At 38.4% G+C, this 8,034-nt stretch overlaps 1 long non-coding RNA gene across 1 annotated transcript; it reads left to right on the top strand.

The window, feature by feature from the left end:
- The first annotated feature begins 2,599 nt into the window (after positions 1-2,599).
- On the top strand, positions 2,600-4,069 carry LOC135944234 (uncharacterized). Its single transcript, XR_010575295.1, has 3 exons — positions 2,600-2,736; positions 3,037-3,272; positions 3,504-4,069. It is a non-coding gene; the product is annotated as an uncharacterized LOC135944234 (long non-coding RNA).
- The last annotated feature ends 3,965 nt before the right edge of the window (positions 4,070-8,034 follow it).

Genomic DNA, 8,034 nt, shown 5'->3' with positions numbered 1-8,034 from the left:
GAAAATCAATAAAAAATTTATTTGTATTATACGCAGTCTATGATAGCCATAAGGGTCCGAGTTTGAATCTGAAAATCATTGGAATTATTAAAATAAAAAAATCATTTTTTCTGAGATGATTCTTGAGTAAATTAACTTAATTTTGGGTATTTTGATTTTTTCCCCAAAAAATTTTAAACGTTCTTTAACGGCCAGCTGAAATTTTCAGACGATTTTTTTTTCGAAAATTTTAAATTTGAGAAAATTTTGCTGAGTGAGGGAAAACTGGAAATTTAATCAGCTCTCTGAATTTAGGCAGTATTTAACGCTAATATGAACTAGTGAATTTTAATGAAGCCCCTATTGAAAATCTGCAATTTTTGAAAAAATAAAAAATTTCTTTCAAGACTCAAAATTAATATTTTTTATCTTCTCACTGTTCAATTTTCATAATTTTTCTCACCCCGAAAGCAATTAATTTCCTATGCTAAAAAAAGAGGGCGCAACCGGTAAAATGCGAAAAATTGGATTTTGGGGCACTTTTGGTCAGAAGTACATAAAAAAATAGGTCGGTTAGGGTTAACTTTACATGATATTTCATTTTTTAAATAAAAAAATCACTATCATTCCACTTTAACGCGACGCAATGCAAATGTTAGACTTTCGAGATTCAGTGATTTCATGGGTCATGGCCGGATGTTTCCATGGGCGGCACTTTTCTAGATAAGAAAAATTCCGGTGCTTCTGGTCAAACGCATTGCATTACAATAATTGTGGAAAATTCTGGTCAAAATTGTAGAATGTGAGACTTGTCACCGTTGTGATAATTAATTGGCCGCAAAAGTGCTTCAAATTATAATTTCGGACATTGAAAAAAATAAATCAGGCCGCCGAAATTTTGCTTCAATAATTTCCAGAGAATAATTTTTAAAATTCAATCCTTTTTAGTGCTGAAAAACTTACAAAAAGTGTTGATCGCGCAGCTCGATCCGCTTTTCCTCTGGTTTTGCTCGCGCTCGCGACTCGTGCGCGCCTGCTTCCGTTTCTCTTCTCGCTCTCCGCGAGCAGTGAGACTTTTTTTATCGCGCCGAATGGCAAACAGGCTGTGCGTCGGTGTGCGCGGTGGCCGAGCAGCTTCCCTCTCTTGACGCCTCGTCCAATTTAGAAGAAAAAAACACAAGCCGCAAAGCACTGGGAGCCGCTCTCTCATTTTGGTTAACCAACTCATCCGCTCAACTAAATTTCACACGCTTACCTAATACCTAGGCAAGAACTAAACGTGTGAATAATCCATCCTCGTCTGTTTTATTTCTATTTTTAATTCCACTGCGACAATCCAAGAAAACTGCAACCTCCCATTAATTAAATTACCCCAAAAATTCAAAGTGTTTCATTTATAATTTGAGATTTCTATTTGCTTTAGGAAATATTTTACTCTGGTGTGAAATTTTTTAAAATTGGTAAAATTTTTGAGGTGAAAAAACTGCGTTGAGTTACAAATTTATGTGTTTTTTGAATTGTAGAATGATTGAACAAAATTGTTGTCCTCTTTTTCAATAATTTTTTTTATTTGATGAATGATAAAATTTTGGATTCTTCAATTTTTCTCTGCAAAATTTTGAAAAAAGAGGGAATTAGAGGGGAAATTTCGCCACCCCATATTAATTAAGCAGTGCCCACAAATTCAGGAAAATTAAAAAAAAATTATTTGACTTTTATTGTTATAAAAATTGTTGTTTGGTTCGATTCTCGACGTTTTTTCTATTTAATTTCCGCGACTAATCCTTCCTTGCTCTTGTCTTGTGTGAAAATTACGCGATCGATACGCAACTACTGCCACAATTTCTAATTGAAAAGAGAACACGTGGTTTTCGCGCCTAAAGAGATCGAATTGCATGACGTCACAGTTCTTGCTCGCAGCAGTAAACTCTGGCAGTTGCCACGCGAGGGCAGCACCTCTCTGACCGAGCGATTTGCTTCTCGGTGCGGCGAGCGGAGCAGCTGATTGAGCAGGCGGCCGTGTTTTTGTCGCGAATTGGCACGTTTTTCGCGATTTTTACAGGATCGGCGGGCATGCAGCGGCTGTTGCACGCGTCGTCGCCGCTGTCGGCGCCGCCGGACAAGGCCGAGCTCGGCAAAATGCGGAAGAAAACCGGCGACACGTCCAGAAAGTGCAAGAAGGCGCTCGAGAACTGCGGCAATGACATCGCCAAGGTAAATTAAAAAGGCTAAAATTCGCTCCTGCAGAGGTTTCAAGGGCCCTTCGACCCTGCAGGGCGCACCTTCGAACTGAAGTGGTTGGTTCATAAGCTGCCATGCGTTTCAAATTGAGAAAGTTCGTGGATTTGAAAGAATTCTTTTTTTAATTTTCATTGATTTTAAAATTTAATTTACTTAAAGATAAAATTTGAGCACCATTGAAACTCCACCAGGTTGCACTCAATTTTCCTTACAATAAATAGTTTTCGACCTTTCAGGTGGTACCATGAGGACAGCGAGCTATTACTCAGTGGGTCAGCGACTCTCCATGATGGCGCCAGGTCTTTTAAGAATCTCAAAGGTGAGTTTTACCCTGACCCTGAATTTCCACCTTTAATTATATTAAATAAAATTCAGGTTCGCCCGGAGGAGCGTGGAAAGTATTTGTGCTGGGTGAATAATTCGGCTGGCGAGGAGGCGATGCGGGTGGCGCTGACTGTGACGGCGCCGCAGGTGGCACACGTCCAGCCCCTGAACCAGGTCGTCGACGTAAGAAAGGTTTAAACATTACTTTTAAAATTTGACAGTTGATCTGGTTTGTTCGGAATGGACGAAACCTGATTTAAACCAACTTCCGCATTTTCAAGCCTTTTTTAATTCGCTCAGGGTACGACAAGTAAGGGAAGGGTTTAAAAACGCTGCTTTGGTTGACGTGGATGTGATGAACCTTGAATTAAAAATTGTTGCTGAAACCTGACGGGTTTGGAAACCGGATATTCAAGGTGTCAAACTGGCCAGAATAGCATTTTGAAACAAAAATTTAAAAATCGGCTCTAAAAAAATATATTTTATTTGCAGACGCGTGAGTGTAGCCGTTGCGTGAGGAGGTCGCTACCCTGATGAGGCAGAAGCAGGAGGTAGAGCAAGGTGCGCAGAAAAGGACACCCTGAGTAGAGTCTCGGAGGTGGAGCAGCGTCTCCGCGACTCCACCTGGTCCTCCGAGACGTCGGTGTTGAGACTGTCGAGCGGCCGCAAGTCCTATCCTTGGCGCAAGGGCCAGGTTACTCCAGCCACACTGAAGAGACCACCTTCAGGTATGCTCATCCACCCATCCACCCTTCAAGCTGAGAAATCCCCGAGCTGACATCAGGGCAAAGACCATAAATTTATCCGAATTGGTTTTTTTAGCCTTTTTTGTGTAAATATTCCTTTAATAGAATCAACCTTATTATACCCTGAGTCAGGGTAGAATGTTTTTTAACGTTATCTATGTTCCCAGCTGGTTTCAGGGTGGTTTTAATGTAAATTTTCGACTCTTGTTACAGTTGTGAGCAGCAGTGGCGTGGAGCCGCTTCTCCGACTCGCACCGCGAGCCGAGCGAGGCCGAGTTCCACCTCGCTTCACCAGGGACACCCTTCCAAACCATCGCATGTGATTCGCCGCCCCTCCCACCCTCAATCCACCTCTCAAATATAAAATTCACTGCGATAACTGACCAAAGTCTCGACTTTTCTTTTTTTTCAACCCAATTTTAATTTTATTTCGAGATAATTGTAAAAAAGCAGGTTTTGCAGCCGTGCTTTTACAAATTAATAACAGATTTTACATTATTTTGCTGTGAATTCCTGAAGTATTTGGAAATAAAATTTAAGAATCGCCAAACAAAAGGGAGAATTTGTCTATTTGAAAAGTTTAGCAGGAGGAATCGATTCAGCACATCAGTGGAGGTCGCGAATTTATTTCTGCGGGGAAGATGCAGCCGCAACCTGCAAAATTACCTGAATTTCGGCAGGCTGCTTTGACTGAATTAGTTGAAACTTCTGCATTGATTAAAATGGAGATTTAACTTAAACTTAAATCAGACACCTATTTTATTTGTAAATGCCTTTAATCTCGGCTGGCACGCATTTTTGTTTTGAAAAGAGAATATTCAGTAAAAAAGACTCAAAGAGGTAAATAAATAAAATAGTTCACTTGCACGGTTAATTTTGTTTAATGTTTTATCAAGTTTACACGACGATAAGCTGAAAAACTTGTGGTTCCTTGCAATATCAACTTTAAAAATGATTAAAAACTTTTTAAAATTTTACATTTAGTGCAATTAACAGAATCTTAAAAACCGCACAATAATTTTTAGATAAAAGGACATGAATTTTTAAAATGACAGCCAAATAATGTTTCAAATTTGAATTTGAACTAAATTTTTATGCATTTTTAACGTCGGCACGGAGCAGGAAATTCATGATGAAATTAAATTTAATAATTCTAGCCACGTGTCCGATATCGACGATTGATTGGCTTCCTAAAAATTTCCTTGACCAATCACAGAGGAGCTCTTCTTCAGCTGTGGTTGGTCACTCAGATTAATTCTTGCACCTATTCGAATTAAAATGTCTGCTGGAAATGACGGTGAAATTGTTGCAGCTGGATTTTGGTTATTTTGCGAGTGGGATCACGATTTCAAGCGATGAGTGTTACTAACCTGTCACTAATAGTCCTGGGATCCACATTTTCCCTTCTCAGCGGTGGAGACGCACTTTGGAGGCTGGCTTTTCTTCAAAGGTGAGTGTCGGCAACCCTTTGAATTTATTTTGGGCTCGAAATGAGATAAAGCAAGCAGTTTTTGGTATTGTTTTTATCAAGAAATTGAACTAATTGCAATCACTCGAGTGCGAAATTCGCTTTTTTTAATTTGGTCAAAGCTTCGAATGAATTTCAGTCTATCATTTATTTTGCTCTCGCACAGTCAGAAATTATTATTTTGTGTGCTACTTTGTTGGAAATAATTTAAATCCGCGTTCTGTTTCGTGGTTTAAATCGAGTCTAGCAAAATCAGCTCGCAGAAGGGGTGGAATAATCAAATAGCTTTCAAGTTTATTTGTCTATTTTATTTTATACAAACAGAAATTTACACCAACGGCTCACTGCATCCTACGATGCGTTTAGTGATGAAAAAATTGCCGGCTGCAAAATGTTGCAATGCAGGAATCCAACAGTAATTATGTTTAAGTGACTGCCAAATAAACTTGCAACAATTATATTGCTGGTCAAGAAGGACAAAAATTGTGAAAAAGCATGAATTTAGCTTAGAAAAAAATTTGAGTTTGGTTTATTGCTCAATGAGAAACTCCAACAGAGAGAAAAATACTTCCCGATCGCGAAATTGGCCATCAATTATAAAACTGAACCGCCTTGAAGGCTCGGGGGATGGATTTGACACCACTTTTGGGGTGTCACGTCGTCATTTATCAGCCGAGCGTTTTCGTAAGCTTTGACTTTTATTGATACGAAAATTCGGACAAATTCCGATGGAAATAATTCAAAAATTTATAATTCTAGTTGGGAATTAAAACTATGGAAATTTTTGGTGAAAATTAGAGAATGTGATGAGATTCTTTTCCTTTTGTAAAACGTCATCTCTTCAGTATAAGGTTAAACAAAATTTTGAAATCACAGCTTTTGAAATGATTCTTTTTAATAATGCAACACTTTTAAAAATTACTTGGCTTAATTAGGAAAATATTTTGTTCCAATTACAAGAATACTGTTTAAAAAACAACCATTATTTTTGTGCATTTAGGCTTTGCATGCGTAATTACAAATAATTCAGCTCCGGAAAATAGTTACGAGTGCTGGAAAACTTACGAAAACTGCTGATTGTGAGAGGGAAAGGTGAAGCTCATCCGTCCTTCCTTCTGGTTTGGCCCTCGCCGTCGGCTGAAGTGCCTAGACCTCCTTTTCTCTCGTGCTCCCAGTCAGCGAAGAGAAACAGAGAAGAGTGAGAATTTTCGTCGCTGCCCGCGTTTATCCGGCTTGTGGCAAACAGGCTGCGCGCGAGTGTGTAGCAATTCAGCTTCCCTCTTTTGGCGTCCAATTAAAAAAACAGGCGGAATGCAATCGCAGCCTCTTATTTTCGCTAATCTCCTGAATTTATTTGTAAATTTCTCAGGCTTATATAATCGCAGTTGAATAAATAAAATTTTCTTCTGCGTCGAAACTATGCTTCTAATTAAAATTTAAAAATAAAAAGCCTCCGCCAGATATAATTTTATTAAAGGTCTAAATTGATGCATGAATTCGCGTTTCTCTTCTTTTTCATGTTGAAAAGCAGCTGCACATCCGCCAAATAATGTGGCTCGAGAGGAAATTCGATTTTTCCTCCGCTCATTTTTTACAAACTCGTGTGCTGGCTCTGTGATCGGTCAAAGAACTTTTAATTCGATTCCTCGCAAAGGTTTAGAGTGGAAATTTCGCAGCTCAGAGCAACAACTATATCTTGAATTAATTTCCCCAAGCGTTCCATGCTTAATTATTATTAATTTCAACGTGGAAAGTCACAAAATGAAGAAAACCATCACAGCAGCTCAGCTATAGTTTGATTAATAAATAATTTGTTATGTGCCCTTGCCCAAAAACAACCGAGTAATATTTTCAAATCGAAATAATTCGTCGTGTCTTCTCTGATAATTGATTCAAAAATTATAAAACAGCAGGAGCAGAGCCCATTTTCATTTTGGGAGATTTGTAACAGGTTTTTTTATTTAATTTTCAAAATTTCATAACTTAAAAAATGTTGCATGGTCCGATTTTCGACGTTGTTTCTATTTAATTTAAATGATTAATCTTTACTTCTTCTTGTCTCTCTTGAAAATGACGCGATTGACAAGCAACTGCCACCTCTTCCGTAGAGAAAACGTGGCTTTCGCGCCCAGAGTGATCGAATTGAGAGACGTCACAGTTCTTGCACGCTCCAGAAAACTCTGGCAGTTGCTACTTGAGGGCAGCACCGCCTCTCCAAAAATTAGCGGTGGCATTTATTTTAATACCGGTAATCAAGATGATAGAAAACCCGTGAAAAAAATCTGTTTTCACCATGATTTTGGATTAAAAGCAAAAAATCTAAAGTAATACATAAAAATTTTAGTGATTTTTGGTTTAAATTACTCATAAATGAGGAAATGTTTTATTCAACGACTTTTTAAACCGGTTTTTTTATAACTGACCAACTAACACCTGCAATGCATGCTGGGGACGAGAAAAGCCGCCATTTTTCTAACACAAAATATTTGAAATCGACAGACGAAGATGGCGGCGATATTTACACCCCATTAAGCTGTTTTGCTGACGAATTAATTTTGGAATTATAAAAGCAGAGCATCTGGAAGAGAAAAAACTGCATGCTAGATGTTTTTAACATCTATTTCACATTAAACTCGGATTTGAAGTGTCGAAACTCGAGCGCAGCAGATTAAAATTCGCAGAATATCTCATTGTCAGCTAGAAAGACCAAAAGAATTAATCGTGTGTGGTTTGTTTTTGAAGTCAAATTTGCCAAATTGTAAGAGTGCACTCAAATAAGCTAGGAATATTGACGGTGAAATTGTAACAGCTGGATATTTTTGTGATTTTTCCTCGACAGTGGGATCAGGATTTAAAGCAAAAGTGTCACTCACCTGTCACTCGTCCTGGGCATCCTGGGACCGATGATCTTTTCCCTTCTCGTGGAAAAGAGACTTTGGAGGCTGCATTTCATCAAAGCTGGACCGGTGGATGTTGGCATTCCTTACTTTTATCTTCTAATTTTATTTGGAGCTCAAAATGAGAGAAAAAGAAACTGATTTTGCTCTAGCTTTTACCACGAAATGATCTAATTGCGTTCACTCGAGACTTAAAGCTTCGAATGAGTTTCCGTTGATCATTTATTTTGCTCTCGCACAGTCAGACGATGAAAATTATCAATTTTAATTCAGTTATTGCGTGATTTGTTGGGAATAATGTAAATCTGCGCGTACTGCTTCGTTTTTGAATCGAGTCTAGCAAAGATCAGCTGAGAAAAGGGGTTGAATAGTGAAATTG

The sequence above is a fragment of the Cloeon dipterum genome, chromosome 4 (genome assembly GCF_949628265.1).
Source record: "Cloeon dipterum chromosome 4, ieCloDipt1.1, whole genome shotgun sequence".
Lineage (NCBI taxonomy): Eukaryota > Metazoa > Arthropoda > Insecta > Ephemeroptera > Baetidae > Cloeon > Cloeon dipterum.
Note: the sequence above shows the minus strand (reverse complement) of the source record. Positions and strands in the feature narration are given on the sequence as shown.